A 25,955-nucleotide genomic window follows, 5' to 3' on the forward strand; every position below is an offset into this window, starting at 1 on the left:
AGATACATAGGAGTATATGGGTTAGACAACCATATGTCTACCCTTTATACATCTGTCAGGCACGAGGCCAGCTATTAGGCACGAAGCCCGCTGTCAGGCTTGTAAAGCCAGAAATAAAGTAGGCACAATAGCTAGTAAGTAGGCATATAGCCTGTAGAATAATCATACCAAATATATATTGTCAATTCATGATTTTCTCAGTAGGCAGTACTGCTATCTGTAGTCCCTAATTAGTATACCAATCGATCCAAACTAAATAAATAAGTCTAGGTATACTATGGGCAATTACACATTATTACATATTTATTTAAATGTTCATATTACTTTATAGTGGGAAAGTAGGTCCCACATACCTCTGTCATGTGGCTTACTATTTAATAGCTTTTTAGGGTTAAATTCCCTACTATAAGATAATTTATCTCATGGTCCCTTCTTTAGTTTCAATTTTTGTGTCTCAACTTTACCTATCCATTTGATCAGTTACAACCACTGTTTGGCCACACTTCCTTCATGGAAGTTGTTTCTTTATGTCTCATCTTTATTTTCCCTTTTGAATCATGTCAATTTGATTTTTAGAACTCAATTTATGGTTAGATAACCATAACTGACTCATTTCCAGATTTTGGTTCCATAACTAGGTAGCTTTTGGACTTAGAGTTTACCTAATTAATGGAACATGTTGCAGTCACTTTTAGGCATAGTGATCTTCATAGAAATTGTTGTCCTATGTCCTATGATCATTGAGAAATTTGAATAACAATTTTTCAAGTTTTGTGGAATTATTTATGGCCAATTAACTAACCTGGACTCATATACCCTGTGCTAATAGGTGTTCAGTTCAGGTCAGTGACCGCAGGTCACTTTTTAAGATTCTTAACTTCATAATTTGAGGAAGATTCCTAAAACAAAGTTGTAGCCCTGTCTCTTAGGTTTCTGGAAAGGTAAGGCTCATCCTAATTGGATTTTTCTAGGGAGAGTTATGACTAAAAGACTATTTTGGGGTCAAGTGAAGTTTGGTCAGATTCTAGATTTTGATGCATGACTTGTTCTAACTATTTGACCTAGTTCTCTTGATTTATGGGTTTTGGTCAAAATACCAATTTTGTTGGTCTGTGTCCTGTGGACATTTTTCCACTAGTTTCATTACATTTGAGTTCTTTTAGACCAAGTTATGGCCATTATGCCAAAACTGGTCGGGTGAGTTTATGTCTAGCAGTTTTTGGACAACCTAATTCTGGATAGTTTTGTGACCCAACTTGGGCCAGTAATTTGGTTTGGTTTTTGGCATTTCTGGGTTCTGTGGTCTTCACTAAAATTGTAGCCCTATGTCTAATCTTTCCAATGGTATCAAATTCAGGTCATTTGGACCAGTATAGAGGGAGTTATGACCAAATGAATATGTATTGTTCATTTGGTCATTTTCTGGGTTTTGTACTGGGTCATCCGGATTTGGGCAATGTTTAAGTCAAGTTTTTGACAAAACTTGGGCATGGTGTCTACATGAAAAATGGGCTATTTTGAGTCTAATTTCACCTCTAATTAGCCTCATACCAATTAGAGTCACGCATTTTTAGTTAGGGTTCAACAAACACATTGGACTCATTGAGTCCCAACCTACAGAAAAATGACACTCCCAAAGTTCAATCTCCTCCATCTTCCTTACTTCAATTTTCATGCATAACACTTCTATAAGCAACAATTTCAACTCAATATGTCAATTTCAAGCATTTACATAAAGTCCCCAATCATGTACACAAACCCTAGTTTTAAAGTTTCAATTTGCACAAACACTACACAATCAAACTCCAAAACATATCAACTTATTAAATATTCCCATGGAACCATTTTTCATCACTTAAAAGCAACAAACCTCAAGGTTCCATGGCTGCTGAAAATTCAAGTGTTTCTTTCCCTCTAGTTTTCTTTTTAATTTCATGAAATTTATACTTGGCTAAACATGCTTTTCATGTTTAATGAAGAGAAAGATATGGATTAGTGTGCTAACCTTACTTGAGCTTCCCAAACTTCAACTTTCTTGCTTCTTACTATGATCAATAGCTTCCTTATGGAGTGGGCTAAATTTTTTGTGAAGTAAGCTATGGGTTTTGATGGGTAAATGAAGAGAAAATCAAGCTTGAAGCTTGAATAATAATGGAGGAAAGAGGGAATCCATTATGCAAGCCAAAAGAGGGAGAAAAGAGATGAGGAAGATGACTTGGTAAATAGATTTTGTCTCTTTTGTGTATTTATATATATATATATATTTGTAGTACTTTAATTTTTTTATTTTATGTCATAAGCTTTTTCTTTTCTCTTCTTTTCTTTTCTTTTTCTTTTCTCTTCTTCTTTTTCCTAATTCAAATTCATAAACTTATAATCTTAATTTATTTTAATTATTTTAATTCTCTCAATTTTTAATTTCATATTTAGGTCAAAATTCACCTCTAGGGGTGAAATAACCAAAATACCCTTCGAGGTGCTCATCGGGTTATTATTATATTTTTTTGTACCAAGTAATAAATTCTTTAAATTTTATTTTATTTTTTCTAAATTTTCTTTAACATCTTTAATGTCATTTTTACCTAAATAAACCTTTAATTTGGTCCCAAAATTATTTCCTATATTTTATTAAATTTTTTTTACATTTATTTCATCAATTTATGTCTCCTCACTATAGTTTAAGTATAGTTCCAGACATTCTGGCTATCCGAACACACAATAGTCGTCTGAACAGTAGAATGTACGGACTACCTACGGAGAGGGCGTTACAAATTAGGCATATCGGGGGAGAGATGAAAATTCAGCCAGCTTATGAGGGTGAAGGATTTTATGAGTTAATTTGAATTAAACATGTTTTATGATATTTTATGAGGTGTTGGACATAATTAGTATAATGAATTTGATATGAATTAAGCAATTAGAAATTAGGGTTCTTGGCAATTAGGATTTTGATTGGAAATTGGGGATTTTTGAGAATTGATGATCAATTGGTATTTTTTATGCTTAATTTGGTCAATTAGGGTACTTATAAGTGGAATTTGATGAACGGAATTGAAGTGAGTGTAAATGTGGTAAGGTTGAATTCTAGACAGCTTGACCTTTGTCCATTTGAGAGGTTATAAATTGAATTATGTTGCTCCAATTGGTGTGAGGCCAATTGGATATTAAAATAGGGTCATAATGCAACATTTTTTTATGTAGAAACCTTGTCCTAAAACTGACCCCAAGTTAACCTAAAGTCTGCTTGAATCCAAGATTAGTACTCTGTTACTGGACAAAATTGACCAAATGAATAGTATATGTTCAAGTGGTCATAATTGGTGTAGAAAGGTCTAAATGACCTGATTTTTGTGGCCATGGAAAGCTTAGACATAGTAGAACAATTTTCATGAAGAATAGAAACCTAAATTCTGACCATAACACATTCAAATTGCTAACTAAAGTTAAGTCATCAAAACTGCCAGAACCAAAAAGTTACCCAGAATTCTGAAATTTGACCAATCTTGCCAGTTATGGTAAAAGTGCCATAACTTGAGCTACAAAACTCTAAATGGAGTGATTCAAAAGGGGAATTAAAGCTTTGACATTAAGGAACAACTTTGATGAATAAAGTTTAGCCAAATTTTCACTGTAGATTGGTCCAATGGAATAGGAAACCTTAGAGACAAAAACTGAAAATTTGCAAATTCTCTTAGGAAACTTTGAATTGAATTTGGTAACTATTGCCAACAAATATAAAACCCAAAATGTGGTATGACCATGAGTTTAGAATTGGTATACCTATTAAATATGGAAAGTCAACATTTTACATAACTAGTCAAATGAATAGTAACCACCATAACAAAAATACGAAGAACTCAACTTATGGGACTTTATAAGTAAATTGAAAATGCAAAGTTCAATCGTTGAAATTATTATTAGAAATAATTTGGATAGGTATTAAAACACTTTAATTTTGTGTTTCAGTGGAAAAAGAGTCTTCCAAGGAAGGAAGTAGAGGGGATTGAATTAAAGCAAGCAAAAGAGGTTTGTACACAACTAATCTCCTTAATTGATTTTAATTTTGTAAATGAGTTGAATAAATTGTAATTATAAACTATTTGGAAGCAATTATGATTTTTTTTTTGAATTTGATAAATTATGTGTTGTCAACCCTGGAAGGGAATTTTATTAAATGAGATGCATTATATGCTTTGTAAAGCAATTATTTGAATAGATATTTCATGAAATTGTTTTTAAACCATAGTTAGCATGACAGTTCTGTTCAGAACTCCCCAGTAGTAATGGCAATTTGGGGTTTGATAATTAAAAATTGCTTATGCCTCCCATTAACAATGGTTAGTAGGGTAAGACTATATGTGTAACATCCTCACTTTAGCTAATCCGTACATTCTACCATTTCGGTGACCAATGTTGGTCTGGGCAGCTAGAATATTTGCAATTATAATTAGACTACAGTGAGGAGTTATAAATAAACCAAATAATGATAAGAAAAATTAAGGAAAATTTTTATAAATGAAATGCACTAAGGTTAAATGAGCCATAGCTCCAGTGATGAGTGACCCTAACGGGAAGTGACAGCGAAGGCCGTTAGCCATCCTAAACCCAGGGAAAACTTCTTGAAATAATTTTTGAGACCTCAGGGAAGAATTATTGGGGTCTCAATAACAATAAAATGCTAAGAAAAAATAAGAAAAATTTAATCAATCGGTACACACAATTTTAGCTCGTTAAGTCAAACGGAGGGCATTTTGGTCATTTGGTCTTCAGAGATGATTTTTGACCAACTTGTCCAATTAAGTAAGTGAATTATATGACATAAAATGTGAATAAATATTATTAAATATTTAATTAGAAATGAATAGAAAGAAGAAAAAAAAGTAAATAAATGGATTTATTGCATAAGAATGATGTCATTAAAAGCTCCACCCAATCACAATTTAACAAATTTATTAAAGGGATAAAAAAAATGAAACAAAAAGAGATAAAAACAAAAAAAAAGGCAGCCATCTTCTTCATTTCTCCTTCAATGGCCAAAAATTTCTTCTCTCTCTCTCCCCCATGAAAACTTTCTTCATCACTCTAAATTTTCTTTGATTTCCCTCCATAAAACCCTAGACCTCCTTTATTAAAACTTATCTACACCACTTGGGAAGGTGTTTGGCTACCAAGAAAAGCTAAGAAAGTGAAGGAAAAATTATGCTCACAAGGTTAGTGTCCAATTTCCTCTCTCTCTCACTCAATTCATGTTTAAGGACATGAGATAAATTGAAATTGTAAGAAAAATAGAATAAAATTTATGTGCATGCATCCCTACAATTTCAGCAGCTTAGGGATGATTAGGTTTTGATGAATTTCCTTGAAACAAAGTGTATGTGAGTTGCCCTTGACATGAGTTGAGTGATTAAACATTTAAATGCAAGTGTAATGCATGAATGGAATTTGAAAACTTGGAGACTTGAGCAAAACTAGGGTTTGCTCATATAAAGGTATATGAACAATGTAAGGGTCAATTAGTGACCATTTGACTATATGTGAGGAGGAATTGAAGTGATTTAGGATAATGGAATTAAGGTTAGGCATGCTGCCCTTGGTGACCTGCAGGACTGAGTGCGAGTCCAGCAAGTTTGGGTAGCTATAATTGGAGTTGTGTAGGTTTAATTAGTGCAAGGCCAATTGGAAATGAAACTAGACACATAATGGCACAACTTTGGTGAAGAAACTCTGCCCAGAAAACCAAACCAAGTTGACCTAAAAACTATCCTAATCCGGGTGACCAACATGCTGTCCCTGAAAAATGAATAAATGAATAGTACTTGTTCAAATGCTCATAACTTAGTGTAGAAAAGTTCAATTGACCTGAAATTTTATTAGTAGAAAGCTGAGACATAGCCCTACAACTTTCATGAAGAAAACAAACCCAAAGTTTGACCATAACATGTTCAAAAACTGACCTGTATTCGGTGTACAAAAACTACAGAATTGATTCTGCCCAGAAATTCTGGAAAAATGGTAATCCAGCCAGTTATAGTATTTAGGCCATAACTTGAGATAAAAAAAACTCCAAATGGAGTGATTCAACAAAAGAAATGTAACTAGACACAATAAGGAACAATTTTGGTGAAGAACATTTAGCCAAATTCTCACTGTAGAATGGCCTAATGGAGCAGTGAACTCTAGCACTCAAAATTGAAATTTCTGAATTATTCTCCATTGGTTTTAAGTATTGTTTGGCAACTAATGCCAACATTTTTGTAAATGAAAATGTGGTATTTTGGTGAACTTAGGTTCAACAAATCTATTATAAATTAAAAAGTCAATCTTTGAGTGAAATTAGTCAAGTGAATAGTGACCTCTATATTATAAAAATAAATATTGAATCATTAACTATGTAAAATGCCCTAGTATGCCTAGAATGATTGGTTTGGATAGGTTGGCATGCCAATAGAGTTCAGTTAGCAGTACTGCATATGGCATTATGCCATTTTGTGATTTTATGGCTTTTAGCCATTCTGATATTATGATGATACTTGGCCTTGTGCCTAATGTTATTATAGCTTATCAGCTGTTCTGTTGAACACCAGGAGATACATACGTGACCGATGGTATGACAGCCCGACGTACTTGGTATCCAGTGTCCGTTTACCCGTTTATCCAGTCCAGTCATCCAGTATAGGTTACTTGGACAATCAAAATAAATCTTACTAAATTTTAATCAAATAATACTATAATAATTACAAGGAACTTAGTCTACATAAAATTCCAATATACATTCTGCATATCCATTTTATTTTAACTATTTTATTTTATATTGGCACCACTAAGCAGAATTGCTTAGCGCATCACTTTTGCTATGCGCAGGCACTGAAGACATAGCTGGGGAGTCCAGCAGACCTCAGACCATGTGAATTGTCAGATCTGCACAGAGTCCAGAGTCACCTCATATCTACAGTGCACTTGGTAGGATATTAGGATTTTGGGTTGTATTTTGTACTTTGCATTTTTTACTAGTTTTTTGTTGTGATTGCAAACTCATGAAATCATATGATAATGTAAATATATGAAATTTCAAGTTACTGAAATTATCTGTATATTGTGTTGAAAAATAAAATGTTGGGGAGTTATTTATGAAACTGATTCGAATTGTGATGTGAACAAAAATTTTGAAAATTTGTGTTGAGATTTGGAGATTGAGTTGATATGGATGTATATTGGAGTTCTGGATTTGAAAACCATATCGGAAGTGTTTTTAACAAGTTCAGAAGAATTGTTTTTCCAATTTACAGCAGACACTTTGTCAGATTTTCTATAAAAATTTACAGAAAATTCAGATTAATCAAATTTATAAATAACTAATATAATTGGTAAAATTTTGCACTTGGTGAATAATAAATAAATAAATTAAGGAGGGTAAATTGTTATTAAATAAGATATGGTGCTCTGACACACTATGTGGCATATCTTGCTTGGCTACATTGTAGATGGGTAAGAAAGGTCCTTTAGGCAAATCCCACATCGGCAAAGCATGGAGATGGTCTTGGGTTCAAAAAGTAATGATATATAAAATGGGGGAATTAATCACTAGAGGCACCTTTTGGTGGAATGTCCTGGAGAGTTGGAAGAACTCCAGGGTTAAGTGTGCTCGATTAAGAGAAATCCTAGGATGGGTGACCTCCTGGGAAGTTCTCCATTCCACTTATGGGACAAAACCGTGAGGCTTATGGCCAAAGCGGACAATTCCTCTAGTGGTTGGAGCTCGATCGTTACAATTGGTATTATAGCCGCTCGCGTGTCCTCTTGAGCGATGGTGGGGCAAACCTCAGCGAGGACGCTGAGTCCTGAAAGGGGGGGAGAAAGGTCCCTTAGGCAAATCCCACATCGGCAAAGCATGAAGGTGGTCTTGGGTTCAAAAAGTAATGATATATAAAATGGGGGAACTAATCACTAAAGGCGCCTTTTGGTGGAATAGCCTGGCGAGTTGGAAGAACTCCAGGGTTAAGCGTGCTCACTTGAGAGAAATCCTAGGATGGGTGACCTTCTGGGAAGTTCTCCATTCCACCTATGGGATAAAACCGTGAGGCTTATGGCCAAAGCGGACAATTCCTCTAGTGATTGGAGCCTGATCTGTCACACCTTATCCCTAGTAAGGCATGACATGTTCCCGTTGCATACCTAATGAATTACCGAACTCCACCTACCGATAACCCATTAGTTAAGCTACAAATGATTTTAAAACAAATCATAGTTTTTTATCTTATCAATTCTTTTGCGGAAAACTGCATGAGAATAGTTAAAATTCCATGTAAACATTCATTGAAAATAATGATAGACTAAATATTGCAAAAGTTACATTTTCATAAGTCTCAAAGTAAAATACAAAATAGTTATAAACTCAAAATGTGATAGCAATGCAATGCTTTTAAATACAAACTACTCAATGTCCGTACATCCATATATATAGGTACAAAATACATCCAAAGGAATCACAAGGGTACACCTAACGTAAATACCCACAATCAATACCAAAATGCTGCTTCCGAGTCTCTCACTCAGCAGCCTTCTCGTTTCCCTTTCCTGCGATAGCATAAATAAGGTATCACTGAGTATATCACTCAATGGTGCACAACTAATAACTTTAAAACTTAAGGTAAAATACAATTTGTCAAAGCATAATAAATCAAATTTTTCTAAAGCATGCAAACTTCACAATAGTTCTAAGTCCATAAGAGTCATTTATTAGAATAACATTTCAAAAGAGAAATCACACTTCATAAATCACAATTCACAAAGCATTAGTGTTGCCAACATCAACACACAGTTTAGGCCATGACACAAAATTTCAGGATCAGTGTCGTGTTGTACACCACGACAAAGCAATCTCAACCTCACTAACCGTTATTAATGAGGGAAGGGCTAGCTAGCTAATGAGTACTCATATAGTCTTACCCCACTAACCATTATTAATGGGAGACATAATCAATATCAATTATTAACCCTAAGTAGCCGTTACTACTGGGGAGTTCCGAAAGGGACTGTCATGCTAACTGTGGTTTCAAAATAGTTTCCAAAACTTTTCCACTCAACAATCACATTTATAAACCAATAAACACATTTAAATTCTTCATAATATTCAAATAAAGGTGGCAACACCCAAATTTCTCAAATGCAAGAGAAAAACTATATTCTAGTCAAAGTAAACTTGTTCAAAGCAAACTCATTCAAATAAACACATTCTAAACAATTTACAAGTTTAAAAATGAAGAAAAGGTTAGTTGTGCACAACCTTCAATAATTCTTCTTCCTTGTTACCTACTTCTCCTTGTCCATTCTAAATTTTTTTTCTACTAAAAATACACAAATAGAATACCTTAATACTAATCTCAATTGCTACCAAGAACTCATTACATGAATGTTTAATGCATCCCAAATTAGCTTTGCAAATTTTAGAAAATTTTGGTTTTGGACAACTTGATGCCCCAATCTTTGAACCAAATTTTTACCTAGTTTCAATCATAATTTAGTGAGGTGTTCTTCATGAAAATTGTTCATCTAGGTCTTAACTTTATTTTTCTTTTAGAATCGCCTAATTTGGAGTTGTGTAGCTCAAGTTATGCCCAAAACATGATTACTATTCACGTCACAGTTCATGCTGCAGATTTAGTTCTAGCAGATTTATTGATCTAACTTCGTTCAGCAACTTGATCAAGTTAAGTCCATAATTTGGTCTAATGTTCTTCATATGAAATGTTCTACTATGTCTTAGGTTTCTATCGGTCTAAGAATCGCCAAAATCAGAGTCTTCTAGAGAGAGTTATGGCCACACAAATTTTACTGTTCATATGGTAAATCTGCAGTTTTGCAGATTTGGTGATTAAATTTTACTCAGCAATTGATTGGCTTAAGTCCATAATTTGGCCTCAAGTTCTTTATATGAAATGTTCTACTATATCTTAGGTTTCCATCGGTTCAAGAATCGCCTAAATTGGAGTTTTCTAGAGAGAGTTATGGCCATGGAAAATTTACTGTTCATATAGTCAAATTCTGCAGGTTCCAGAATTTTTTCTCTAAGTTCAAGGCTCATTTTGGATAGCTTAAGGTCATTTTCGGGGCAGGGTATCTTCACAAAAATTCTAGCCCTATGTCTTAAGTTTCATTTCCAATTGGTGTCACACTAATTGGAGTTGTGTAGCTCAATTTATGGGCTATCAAACACACTGAACTTAGTGTGCAAATTCTGCCCTAGGTTCAAATTTTTCATTTCTTTAATTATTCCCACTAACCAACCTCAATTGACATTTAATTCACCCAAAATGACTATAATTTAGTATTGACACATCAATAGCACTTCCTAGCACAAAACCCACAATTTTCAAATACCAAAGTTTGCAATTTTCCCTAATCCTACCATTTCGTTACTTCCATTCATCAACCCAATGTCATAATTTAACACTACACACACCAATTTCACTCTCTAACACCAAAACCCAATTTTTCCATGAACCCTAATCTTCCATAATTCAATTTATGCAATCCCATGAAATCTTACTACTCCCAATCATGCATACTACCTCAATTTAACTTCGATTTATTATTAATTTAACTAAAATACATCAAAACCTTAATTTTCCCTAAGTTGGCCAAAACCCTAGTTTAGATTTTCATACATGTTTCCTTTTAATTTCTCATGTTATTTCATCACAAGTTAACTTAATTCAAAGTCTATACAACTAATCTAACATGAAAAGACACTTACATCAATTATGACCTTCCCAAATCTTTAATTTCTTCCAAATCTCTTGTCTCCCCTTGCTTTTAATCTCTCAATCAATGTTTAATTTGATGTTCTCTACCAATTAGATGCAAAACCCATAGAGAAAAAGCAAGGAATTGAGTTTTGAGAATGGGTGTCAATGGAGAAAGAAGGAAGAAGAAGAAAGAAAGAAAGAGAGAAGGAGAGAGAGTGGATGGTAACTAAATGGGGGAGAGAAGAGGGTTTTTCCCTTTATATATCTATCCCCTTTTCTTTGTTTATTTGATTCATTTAATTGAGTTATCCATAGCCCATTGATACTAAAATTTTAACCGGGTCAAAATGAAATTAAAATTCTAGATTTTTATTTCCTTTATTTTCTTTTCACTTTATAGTTGAATTCTTTTCCTAAAAAAAATTATTTCATAATTCAATATATTATTTTCATTTAATTTAATTTACATTTTGGTCAAAAGTCAACTCTTAAAGTGAATTGACCAAAATGCCCCTTATCGGGTCATAATCCCTCTTTTTCAATATACCCTGTGAATCCTTATATTTTTTTATCACTTGAATTTTTATTGTATCTATCTCAATAAATTTTCATTTTATTTTTGATCCTCAAGATGTCTTTGAATAGTATAAGTCATAGACAAAAAATGATACTATTCATAACTCGAAAGTTCGGGGTGTTACACGATCGTTACAATATGAGTACTCATTAGCTAGCTAGCCCTTCCCTCATTAATAATGGTTAGTGAGGTGATTTGCTTTGTCTTGGTGTATAACACAGCATTGATTGTAATACCCGTCACCCGTCTATAGTGTAGCCAAACAAAGCATGCCACATGGCGTGCTGGAGCACCCAGTCTGTAATTATCTTATTTTCTGAATACTCAATTGGGTTTAGGAACCCGTTGTGTGAAATTCACATCATGATTGTTTATTATTTTATATGTTAATAAAACTAGTGTTGCACAATTTTTGACACAACTCCAGCAAAGTCCCGTTTGTATTTCGGACAAACAATCTTTTTACATCTGTTAAAAATAATTTCAATGTAATAATCCCATTTATTCACATTCAATATTTCTCAATACTTCAGTCACATTTACATTAATCTCATAGTCTTATACAATCCATAAATTTTCAAATACATGAAGAGATACTCAATATTATTTAATTACAACATATACAAATAGTACGTAATTCATGATTTTACAAGTAAGTGGCAAGGTCCCAAAATTGTACAAAATACATAGTACAAAATGCACCTAAGGTCCTACCATGCAATGCAGTGAAGATGACTCTGGACTCTTATGCAGATCTGATGTCTCATCCTGTCGTAGGTCGACTGGGCTTCCCAGTAATGTCTCTAATACCTACGCATTATAAAAGCAACGCACTAAGCAATTTTGCTTAATGGTGCCAACTATAGAGAGAAATAAACTAAAATAAAATAAATTAATTGTTTATGATTTTCAATACCAATAGTCTTTGCAGACTAATTCTTCAGTAATCTTTAATAAGATTGTTCTTTTAAAGCTTTTCATGTTTTTATTGAGCATATTTCATTTATACTTAATTTAGTTGTACTGCATATCAATACACTTAGTTTAACTGTCTGAATTTAATAATACTTCAATTAACTACTTGTGTAGCCTAACACTGACCATACTGGATAAACAGATATACTAGCACTGGGTACCTAGTACTTCAGGCTATCACACCATCGGTCATAAAGTATCTCTTGGTATGCAAACAGTGGATAAACTAGCACTGGGTACCTAGTACCTCGGGCTTTAAAAAGATTGTTCTTCTAAAGCTTTTCATGTTTTTATTGAGCATATTTCATTTATACTTAATTTAGTTATACTGCATATCAATACACTTAGTTTAACTGTCTGAATTTAATAATACTTCAATTAACTGCTCGTGTAGCCTATACACTAACCAGACTGGATAAACGGATATACTAGCACTAGGTACCTAGTACTTCAGGCCATCACACCATCGATCATAAAGTATCTCCTAGTGTGCAAACAGTGGATAAACTAGCACTGGGTACCTAGTACCTCGGGCCGTCACACCATCGGTCACAAAGTATCTCCCGATATGCAAATAGTGGATAAACTAGTACTGGGTACCTAGTATCTCGGGCTGTCACACCATCGGTCATAAAGTATCTCCCAGTGTGCAAACAATGGGGCTAAAAAGCCATATAATCAATCAAGCAATAAGCCGAGTATAATAACATAATCCGTATAGCCATAGGCTATTAAAATCATAGTGCGGCATAATAAGCCATAAAACACAATATGGCACGATGCCATTTACAATACAGTTGTCAAAACTCTATTGGGATGCCAACCTATCCAAACTAGTCAACTAGGCAAACTAGAGCATATTACAAGATTAAATATTTAATTCTTTATTTTTAGGATTTACTGGTCATTATACAATTTACAGGTCAATGAAAATGTTGACCTTTTTATACATCATGGATAAGTTGATTCTACTATCAACATATCACAATTCGCATTTCAATGTGCTGCCAATATAGTGCAATTTACAATTCTCACAAGTTGGCATTTATTGCCAAATCATTTCTAAACTTCATTCTATAGTATTGTCAATTTTTCAGTTTTAATGTACTAGATTGATCTAGCTAAATGTCCTGTTTCCCTTGGTTTTTAGCTTATGGTCAAAGAAGCAAATTTGTAGCTCTATGTCTTAGTGAACTTTTGGCACTAATTTTTGGTCATTCAGAGTTGTATATACCAAGATATAGTCAATTTACTAAAGCTGGACAGATTGCATTTTCAATGCAAATTTAGGTCATTTTCAGGTCAAGTTCAATTCTGACAAATTTGGTACCCTAAGTTTGGCAAGCAATTTGACTTGGTTCTAGTCATTTCTGGCTTTGGTGTCTTCATAAGAGTTGTAGCTCTATGTCTAAGCTTTCCATTGATATAAATTTTAGGTCATTTGGACCTGTTTTGAGTAAGTTATGGCCAGTTGAATGGCTACTGTTTATATGGTCAATTTCTGGGTTTGCAAAGTTGGAATTCCGATTTTGGTCATTTTTAAGGTCAGTTTTCAGACAGAATTTCGGCAACATTTCTACATAAAAGTTGGCCTATTTTATGTCTAGTTTCACCTCCAATTGGCCTCATACCAATTAGGGTCACAATTTTGTACTTATAACACAATTTATGTACTGCCAACAATACACAACCTGCACATGAAAATTTCACTTCCAATTTGGCAATTCTCCTCCTCCAAATACTACAATATTGTACTCATGGCACTTCTATATCATTCAACACAATTCAATCAAGGAAATTTGAGCATAATACTCATGTGCTCAATGCACGCATTACACCATTAATTCTCAATAATTAATTCCATCCAAAATCAATACACATCAATTCCTAAATTATACATACACTTCCATTATCAATTATACATACTGCCCCCAAATCATCACCACCATAATTCATCAATAAATTTCATGATATCACACATAAATTCATGAGTTTAAAGGCTACCAAAAATAGCAGTTTACTAAGGTATTGAATTTCTCTTTCAAACCCTAATTTCAAGTACTAACATACACATACATGGATATTAACTTGCTATAACTTCATAGTGACTTAATCAACCCAATTTTCCATCCATTAAAGGTAGAGAAAGCTCAAGCACATCAAGTTTTCATGGCTACCGAAATTAGCTCAGTCCAATTACCTAATAATTCATCAATTTTTCTTTATCAAACACCATCCCTCACCTTAAACATCATTTTACCTAAAGAAAAGAAGAGTAATTGGACACTTACCTCAAATTGAACTTGTCAAACTTCTCCAAATCTCTCTCTTTCAGCTACCAATATCTTTCCCCAAGTGTGGTGATCAACTTTAGTGAAGAAAGCAAGTGGAAAGGAGGTGAAATGCATAGTTGCATAGATGTAGGAAGGATTCAGCCATGGGAGTTTTCTTTAGGAGGTTTCGGCTGTTTCAATTGCCAGAGGTTGAAGATGAATTTCTGATGTGCAATGTGTTTTATATAGGTGTCCCAATCTGCCTTAGTGGAGCACTAACCATGGTTTAATATTTAATTAATCAAAGTTTTATAAATTACATTTTTATGCACCAAACTTCCATCATTTATATTATGAACCACATTTTTAATTTTCATGACATTTTCGAAGTGTGCTATCACTCATTGTTAATGGACATTGAGGTCAAAAAGCAACTCGAGGTGTCAAATGACCAAAATGCCCGTCTTCGGGTTGCATTCCTGATTTTTCTGTAACACCGATTTTTATCATTTTCTTGATTTTTTGTTTTTCTTTGTACTAATTCATTAATTTTTCTTTGACATTTCTAATGTCAATTATACCTCAATAAGCCTTTATTCATGTCTCAAAATTTTATTCTGAGGGTTCCCCGTGGTCCTGGGGTCAGCAATTGCCTTTGTCGTAACTTCCCGATGCGGTCACCCATCGCTACAGTGCTAGCTCGTTTAACCTAGTTTAATTTTCTTTTTTTTTTATTTTTTTTAAATTTTTCTTGTATTTTCTTTTTATTTATTTCATCAATTTATGTCTGTTCACTATCACCGAAGTGTAGTTCCAGACATTTCTGACTGTCTGTATTCTGACTGTCCACATCCTGGTTGTCTATACTCTGGCCGCCTGTCCTTTTTAGCTGTCCGGACAGACATCAGCCGTCAGTACAGTAGAATGTATCGACTACATAAGTGAGGATGTTACATTGATCATGAAATTTTGTATCATGGTCTAGACTGTATGTTCTTGGCAACACCATTACTTTGTGATTTGTGAAATATGATTTGAAATAGATGAATCTTATTGACTTGAAATTTATATATATATATATATATATATATATATATATATATATATATGATGTGCTTTAAAAATGATTTTTTAAAGTTTAGTTGTGTACCACTGGGTGTAAGACTCAGCAATAGCTTTCTTATATTGTCGCAGGCAAAGAGGTAGATAAAGCAGCAGAGTGAGCTGCTTTTAGCTGCAGTGAAGATATATTTTTGGATCTTATACGGGTATAATATTTTATACCCTTGTAAATTTACTTTGATGTAAAATTTTTGTTCATATTTATCTGTAGAACTTAGTGAGCAGTTGTACAGTAAAACTTGTATTAATATTATTTTTATTTTCTTTTTCGTAAATTGAGATTTTTGTATATGAATGAGGTTTATTGAAAATGTATTGTAATTGTGTTGACTGAGTTGGATTGTGTTGATTTAAATGGAGTTGTGGAATTTATACATATTGGGAGTGTTTTTAGCAGGTTTTGAGGAACTGTTTTCCCAATTTCTAGCCGGCACTCTACCGAAATTTTTGTAAAGTTTTTGAAATCCCAAATAAATTGAAATTTTATCTTATGATATAAACCTTAATTAAAGGCTTTTTATTAATTGTTCATAATTACCCTACACTTCAAAATGATTAGAAATTGGGTTAAAATCCCTTGTAGTATATTTAATGGGTTATTGGTAGGCGAAGTTCGGTAATTCATTAGGTATACTACGGGATCATTTTATGCCTTACGGAGGGGTAAGGTGTGACATTAAACATACTACAAGGGATTTCAAATGAATTAATTTCATTTTTAAGTAAACTTATTGGATAAAAGTTGAGAAAAATACTGTGAAAATCATTAAGAATTAAAATAAGCATTTTAAAATTTGAAGAAAATTTTTTGCAGAAAACCGGCATGGTAATAGCTAAAATTTCGACAATCTAAAAGATTAAAAACCTGCTAAAAACTTGTGCAGTATAAGAATTTCACAATTTATACAAATCTACATATCATCAAATCATAATTTAACAAAAGTAATTCTCCATTCACATTAAAGGAATCCATATTTACAATTTACATTCATTGAATAACAAAATGAAAATTTACATTGTTTTTATATAACTGCTCAAATATACTTTCATACATATAGTAATTAATTACATCAAAATTATAATTTACAAGGGTATACCTAATATGTACCCGCTAAACAGACCACTTCTATCTTCTAGTGAGCTCAATCGGCAGCCTTCTCTTTTCTTTTACCTACGACAGCATGAAACAGCTATCGCTGAGTATTTCACTCAATGGTGCACAACTTAATAATTAGTAAAATCATCAAAAATCATGAAATCATTTCACAACAAAAAAATTTCTTTTTCACAATTCCATGAAACACAAAATAACATCAACATATTCAATAACTCATTTCTCAAATTATGTACAAATAGCCAATATCACAAATCATATTTAGAAACATTTAGTGTTGCCAATAATCACACAGTTTAAGCCATAACATAAAATTTCATGATCAATGTCGTATTGTACACCACAACAAAGCTATCTCAACCTCACTAACCATTATTAATGAGGGAGGGGCTAGCTAGCAAATATGAGTACTCATCCGATCTCAACCTCAACTGGCAAGCCAGAGAGAGAGGTAATATAAATGATCAAACGATCTCAACCTCACTAGTTATTACTAATGAGGGAAGCAAACAAATCTGTCATGCCAACTATAGTTTCAAAATAATTTAACAATTTCCATTCAAATACCAAAGCATTTCAAATCATCATAATTTAACACATAAGGTTGGCAACACAATAATTTCTCACACACTTCTAAAATACATTCATACCGGCCACCCCCTTGCTACAATAATATCATTGGCCAACATTCGCCTTTTCAACACAATAATGCATTCAAATTATTTTTAACATTCAAAATTCTCTCAAAACAATGTAAATATTTCTCAAGGATAAGGCAAATTCACATTTGCTATGTTAAAATACAAAAGAACTCAAGTTGTGCATAAACCTTAGTTTATACTTCTTCCTTGGGCTTATTTCTCCCTTTGTTCTAAGTTTCCCTTTTCCACTAAAAATATACAATTTCAAAGTTTTAATACTCATTCTAACTTCCTCTCATAGCTAATCAATTAAATTCCTAAGATTGCTACCCATTCTCACCATACCCAACTGTAGGGCAGCATTATACATGACATTTGAGCCAATTTTAACCTAGTTCCAATCATAATTTATCAAAGTGATCTTCATGAAAGTTGTTCCTCTATGTCTTAGCTTTAATTACTAATTTGAATCACTTAATTTGGTGATCTAGGTCATTAGTTATAGTCAAAATACTAGACACTATTTTGGGTTCCTTATCTTGCAGTTTCAGGTTTTCCAAATTTTCATCTTAAACTTGCATTCCATATCCGGACATCTTAAGCTTGGAATTAGCATCAGGTCTCTAAAACAAAGTTTTAGCCTTTGTCTTAAGTTTCCAAATCATTTTTTAGCACCTCAATTGGAGATGTACAAAAAAAACTTATGCTCTGTTTACTACCCAGAGGTCACAGGGCAAAATTACTGAGTTGCAGAAAATTTTAGTTTTGAAGTTTTCTTTTCTCTAACTTTTCAACCACTTTGCCCCCACATATGGGTCTAGGTCAAAACATAAAAGTTATAGTTCTATGTCTTATGGTTATTTTGGCTTTGTAATCACCTAATTTGCATCTATGTAGCTTCAGTTATGGCCATTTTGCCAAAATTGTTCAGGTTGCAATTTCTCAGGTTTCCAAGTTAATTCCAGAATCCAGTCAGGTTTCTAGTCCTACATTTTTTAGCTAATTTGGGTGGGTTATAACCACAATTTGGCATCATAGTCTTCATACAAATTGTTCCCCTATGTCTCAAGATTACATAGATTCAAGATTCACTCAATTTGGAGTTTTGTAGGGTGAGTTATGCTTAATTAAGTAATTACTGTTTATTTGGTTAATTTTCCAAGTTCCAGATTTTCATTGCTGGATTCTAACCCTAATTGAGGTACCTTTCGACCAATTTTTGGTCAAGTGTTCCACATGAAAGTTTTATCATTTTATCTTAGGTTTAATTTTTGGTTAGTTTCACCTCATTTGGAGTTATATAGCTCAAGTTATGAGCTAATAACCCTACTAGACTCAAGCTATCCAGATTCAGCATTTATGGCACATTAAACACAACTTCAATTCCATTAATTTCCTGACAAAACCAAAGTTGTTTCTCAACAAATACACTTTAATTGGTCATAATACACATCTAATAGCATCAATTAGGCTTCATACCATCAAAACCCTAATTTCATACAAACCCTAATTGTCATCTTCTCATTTCAATCCAATTCAATTGCCTAATCATGCTTACTACTTCAATTCAAGTATAGAAATCAAATTGAATTCATCAAAACTTAAAAACCCTAACTCCATAACCCTTGACCAAAATTTATTTCTTTAAATCAAACATAATTTCCATCAATTTCTATCAAAATTCCTACAATCAAACTTAAATTTCACCAATTCATAACTAATAAATCTTAAAGCTTCACTTACCTCAAATGATCACTTCCTAAATCCCCGAAATCTTCAATTTCCTTAAATTTCTTTGCTCTTTTCTTCAATTCAAGGGTTGATTCAAGTTAAGGGTGGCCACAGTTCAAGAACCGCTAGTTACGGTTCCTGAACTGCCGGCTCAGGTTCAATGAAATCATGAACCTAAACCAAACCATCATGGGACGGTTTGGAAGACGGTTCTTGAACCGTCAGTTCCGATTCAAGCCCCGGTTTAAAACATTTTAAAGGACGGTTCATGTAACGATTGGACTCTAACCACTAGAGGAATTATCCGCTTTGGCCATAAGCCTTACAGTTTTATCCCATAGGTAGAATGGAGATGTCACACCTTACCCCTCTGTAAGGCATAACATGATCCCGTAGAATACTTAATAAACTACCGAACTTCACCTACCGATAACTCATTAAGTACCCTACAAGGGATTTTAAAACAATTTTCTTACATTTTGGAAGTGGTGAGCATTTTGGTAGGAATTAAAAACCATTTATTCAAAGTTTAAATACTAGTAAAAATTTTTGTCTATTTTAATTTTGCCGCAAATTTTATAAAAATTTTGACAGAGTTCCGTTTGTATTTGGAGAAAACAGTTTTTCAAATACCTGAAAAAAAAAACACTTCCAATAATTTTCTCAACTCCCAACCTTCAATTAATCTCAAGTCAACTCAATTCAATTCACTTCAAAATAATTCCACAATCCAAATCAAAATTTATCATCTCAAAATATTTAATAACTTCAATCACAATGCATAAAGTATGAAATTCACAAGTACAAATATTAATTTACAGAAGGAAATCCAAAAATAATATTATTATAATTTATTTTACAACTGCTGAACTTTACATTGATACATAAAGCGTTATCATATTTACATCAAAATTAACTACAAATGTATAAAATAATACCTGTACAAAAGACCAGTGTAGTCCTCAATTCTATAGCAGCTCACTCTGCTGCTTTTTCCTTGCTCTTATCTGCAACAGCAAAATAAGCTATCGCTGAGTATAAAAATACTCAGTGGTGCACAATAAAAATTTAAAATACAATACATAAATTATTCATTGATGAAACACAATTTAAATATTTCTCAATCACATTTCACAAATTATCAAAGCTCATAATAACACAATTTAGTCAAATAATTTAATAAACACAGTGTTGCTAAAATCATACACAACTTAAGCCATGACACAAAATTTCTGATCAATGCCGTGTTGTACACCACGACAAAGCAATCTACAACCCCATTAATCGAAATCAATGAGGGAGGTGGCTAGCTAGCTAATGAGTACTCATCCGATCTCAACCTCAACTGGCAAGCCAGAGAGGGAGAAAAATAAACGATCTCAACCCCATAAATGGAGGAGGAATAATGTGATACTGTCATGCTAAGTGTGAACACAAAATCAATTCAAAAAAATTTATTTAAATAATTTATGAGAAATCTGATCAATTTTCAAAGTCATATTTGTGATTATAAAATAGCAACACAGTACATAATTAATCACAGAAGTCAAATTTTTGAGAATAAAATATTTAAACAAGAATTATTGTGCACAGACCTGACGTGAGTCGCCTCTAGGCCTTGACTCAGTCTCTTAGAGCTTCCGAGCCTTTTTCAGCTGAAACACACAGTTTCACAGTGTTTCAATACCATAACTTAGCATAAATCCAAAAATAAATTTAACTTCACTTTTACCTAGCTTTAATGTGTTAAATTCGATGTTCTCGAAATTTTTGTGTTTCGGGTTACTATTCACTATACTATTCAAGTCAAATTGTTGACTTTTTAAGGCTTAATAGGTATGGGAACTCCAACTTCACCCACATACCACATTTTGGTCATTAAATTTGTTGGTTTTGGTCATTTTCTCAAAGCTTAAGTCCTTTAGGCAAAATTGTCAAATTTTCAGTTAGAGTGTCCCTAGTTGCACTGTTCCATTGGTCATTCTACTGTTAGAATTTGGCAAACCTTTCTTCATGTAAAATGTTCCCTATTGTCTCAAGTTTATTCTCCTTTTTGGATTACTCCAATTGGAGTTTTGTAGCTCAAGTTATGGCCATTTGAACCATGGCTGCTGGATTGGACACAACCCAGATTTTCTGGGAAATTTTGGTGCTGGCAGTTTTGGGTCACCAAAATGGGGTGGCCAAATGGCTTGGTTACTGGCAAAATTTGGGCTTGTGTCCTTCATGAAAGTTTTAGGTCTATATCTCATCTAACCTCTGGTAAAATATCAGGTCATTTTGACCTGCCTAGCTCGAGTTATGGCCAAATGAACAAATACTGTTCATTTAGTCAGTTTGTACAGGGACAGACTGAGATTTTTCGAATTGAGTCAATTTGTTCACTAGGTTTTGGTCACTTTTTGGGCATGGTTCCTAAATGAAAATTGTGTCATTTAGTGTCTATTTTTATCCCCAATTATTCTCATACCAATTGGACTTGTAAAATTTCATTTTTGGTCCTTTAAAGTTGACTTGGTCATGCTGCCAGCAGCATGACCACACTCCCTCTGAATTTGACTTTAACTCCAACCATTCCAACACAACTCATTTGGTCACAAATGACCATTTTTCACTTCACAATAGGTCAAACATATCATTTACCCATTTCTTTAAACTTTTTCCTAAAAACCCTAGGTCTCAAACCCTAACCACACTAATTCATTGCATTTAATCACATTTAAGCATTTCAATCTTACTACCACTTTCATACAAGCTTACTAACAAATTTAATTCATTCAAAACACATCATATTCTCATACATCCATGGTTGGCTGAAATTCCCTTTGGTCCTCTACAAATGTTTTCTTTTGATTTTAATTAAATTTCTAGGTTACTCAAACCACAAACATAACCAATAAACTAAAATTTTCAATTTAGATTGCTTACCTCAACTTTGATATCCAATCTTCAATTTTTCTCCTCTTTTCTTCTTTCTTTCTTATTAAATTTCTTTCTCAAGGGAAGGGAATAAGGTTTTATGGAGTCATTATGGAAGAAGTTGGGATTTGGTAATAGTTTCAAAGCTTGAAGACAAGCTTTAATGGAGGAATTTTCATGGAGAAATAAGGGAGAGAGTGAGGCGGCAATGGGAGAAAGGAAGACAATAAATTTTTTTTTTGTTTTTCTTTTCTTTTCTTTTATTTACTTATGGAAGTCCCAAAAAAATCTAATTAATTAAATATATTAATTATTACTTTTATGGCATCATGCATGATGTCATGCGTGATGTCATCTCCCTACACTTTTTCATTTTTTTTTTCTATTAGTTCTTTAATTTAATTCTCGATTCTGAAATTTTCTTTTCTCTGATTTTATTTGACAGTTAGGTCAGGAGTCAGCTCTCGGGGTCAATTGTCTAAATTGCCCCTCGCCGGTTCATCTCGGTTTGTAAATAATTCAATATTTCTTCTGGCTCCCTAACCTAATTAGTTGACTGACTTAACAGTTCTTTTTCGTGATTTTCTCTTTTCCACTATGTTCATAAGGGTCCTAAGGACCGCAGCGTCACATTTTACAGTTCAAAATTTGAGTTTAAAATGACTTCGCAATCCTTCTCGAGAAGGTCACCCATCGCTGTGACTCTCAGCTCGTTTAACTTTTTATATTCTATTTTTCTTATTTATACTTAACTAATTGGCAATTACTATTATTTGTATTTATGGCTTCTCTAGTTGTCTTAAGTGTGGTTCTAATCCCCTTAATTGTCCGGACCGACACTAGTCACCGGAACAGTGAAATATACCAGGCTATACAAATAGGAGTGTTACAGGAGAACTTCCTAGGAGGTCACCCATTCTAGGATTTCTCTCAAGCGAACACGCTTAATCCTGGAGTTCTTCTAACTCTCCAGGCTATTCCACCAAAAGGCGCCTCGAGTGATTAGTTTTCCCATTTTCTATATCATTACTTTTTGAACCCATGACCATCTCCGTGCTTTGCCGATGTGGGATTTGCCTAAGGGACCTTTTTGATACCAATTGTAACAATCTGGCTCCAACCACTTAAACTTACTTTGACCCAAAACTAATCCATAAAAACTTGTTAGATTAACTTGAGGAAGCTTTAGAAGAAGGAAAGAAAAGAAGAAAAGGAAGAAAGTGAAGATTGAACTACAAAGTTTAAGGTTAGTGAGTTAAATTGAAAATTTTGGTTTTATACTTATGTTTTTATTGTAAGTAGCTTAGATCTTAACTTAAAATAAAATAAATAAAAAAAACAATTATTGGAGGACCAAAGAAGAATGTCGGCCAGCCTTATGTTAGGACTTGAAATGAAAGATTTTTATGTGTTTGATTAGTTGTTTAAGGTGAATTAGGTGTATAGACATTAGATGTACACTTTGATGGCATTGAATTACACAAATGTGTAACTAGGGTTTTGAGCATGTGAAAAATTAGAGAAAAAGTTGAGAATTGGTTAATTAATGTAATTGACCTTACTTGAGTTGAGAAATAGTCAATTGTGACCATTTGTGGTGTGTGTGAATTGTTAGAACCAAGTTTCAATTCGGATTGGTTAGGGTCAGTATGCAGACAGGTTGACCTAGGTCCCTTTCAGGGACCAAAACTGAAAATTTACCAACCCAATTGGTGTGAGGCTAATTGAGAATGAAACTAGACACAAAATGGACCATTTTTCATTCAGGAATCATGCCCAGAAAACGACCATAACTTAGTGAATAATTAGGCCAAATTTGGATTTGGGCACACTACCTTGTACAAAAATAACCAAATGAACAGTAGTTACTTAAATGACCATAACTTGGTCTAGGAAGGTCCAAATGGCCTAATTCTTATACCGATGGAAAGCTGAGACATAGCCCTACAACTTTTATGAAGAAAATAAGCACAAATTTTGACCATAACCTATCTAAAAAGCCACCTGTAGTCAACACACCCAAAAGCTGTCAATATCCAGAAAATACCCAGAATTCTAGGTAACACCAAATCCGGCCAGCCCCATTCAAATAGCCATAACTTGGGCTACAAAAATCCAAATGGAGTGATTCAAAAATGGAATAAAGTTAAGACAATAAGCAATAACTTCTATGAAGAAAACTTAGCCAAATTACCATAGCAACATGACCAATGGAACAGTGCAAAACAGGATACCAAATCTGAAATTTGGAAATTTCACCTAAGAGACTTAAAATTTGAGGAAACAACCAAAACCAACAAATTAGGATGGGTGACCTCCTGGAGTTCTCCATTCCCCCTATGGGACAAAACCGTGAGGCTTATGGCCAAAGCGGACAATTCCTCTAGTAGTTGGAGCCCAATCGTTATAATAATTTTTAGTCCAAACAATCTAATTTAGGAAATCTCAAAACGAATTTTATAAAAACACGCAATTTATCATGCCATTCAGAACAATGTTCATTTCAATAGCCGGAGGCTTATGAGGAATCACAAGGCTAGCTGGCTCAAACTATGGGTAACCATTCAATTTCTTTCTCTACTGGCACACACCTTAACACTTTAGCCAGAGAGGGAATCAAAATTCAAAACTAATTTCTCTCACTAATCATGCTAGTGAGGCATTCAAATAAATGGTCATAACACCGTGGTTTCAAAACTATCTTAGCAAAACATTTATTATCAATTCAAACACATACAATTAAACTTTCAACAATTTAAATCAAAAGCATAATATATATTTCAATCACCGTTTTGCAATATAAGTAAATCACAATTCATTTCATGCACTTTGCAAAGGAATTTTAAAGAATATTTATGTTGTGCACAAACCTTATGCGAGTCACCTCGTAGCCTTGACTCGATGCCTCGGGTTCTTTCCCGGTATTCTTTTCGACTGCAACACACAATTTTACAGTATTTCAGTATCATAATTTATCATAAGTCCAAAATAAATTCAAATCTATTTATATTTAGCTTTAATATGCTTAACTTGATGTTCTTTAAAATTTGTATTTCGGAGTTACTATTCATGATAATATTCAAGTCAAATTGTTGACTTTCTCATGCATAATAGGCATGGGAATTTTAATTTCACCCACATACCACATTTTGGTTACCTAATGTAAATTTTGGGTTGATGAATGTAAATAAAGGTCCCTTAGGCAAATCCCACATTGGCAAAGCACGGAGATGGTCTTGGGTTTAAAAAGTTATGCTATAGAAAATGGGGGAACTAATCACTAGAGGAGCCTTTTGGTGGAATGGCCTGGAGAGTAGGAAGAACTCCAGAGCTAAGCGTGCTCGCTTGAAAGAAATCCTAGGGTGGGTGACCTCCTGAGAAGTTCTCCATTCCACCTATGGGATAAAACCGTGAGGCTTATGGCCAAAGCGGACAATTTTTCTAGTAGTAGGAGTCCAATCGTTACAATTGGTATCAGAGCTGCTTGCGTGTCCTCTTGGGCGATGGTGGGGCAAACCTCAACGAGGATGCTGAGTCTCGAAAGGGGGAGAGAAAGGTCCCTTAGGCGAATCCCACATCAGCAAAGCACAGAGATGGTTTTGGGTTCAAAAAGTAATGATATAGAAAATGGGGGAACTAATCACTAGAGGCGCCTTTTGGTGGAATGACCTGGAGAGTTGGAAGAACTCCAGGGTTAAGCGTGCTCGCTTGAGAGAAATACTAGGATGGGTAACCTCCTGGGAAGTTCTTCATTCCACCTATGGGACAAAACTATGAGGCTTATGACCAAAGCGGACAATTCCTCTAGTGGTTGGAGTCCAATCGTTACAGTTCAAAAATAACATTTCAATATGGTTT

The sequence above is a fragment of the Hevea brasiliensis genome, chromosome 7, assembly GCF_030052815.1.
Source record: "Hevea brasiliensis isolate MT/VB/25A 57/8 chromosome 7, ASM3005281v1, whole genome shotgun sequence".
Taxonomy (NCBI): Eukaryota; Viridiplantae; Streptophyta; class Magnoliopsida; order Malpighiales; family Euphorbiaceae; genus Hevea; species Hevea brasiliensis.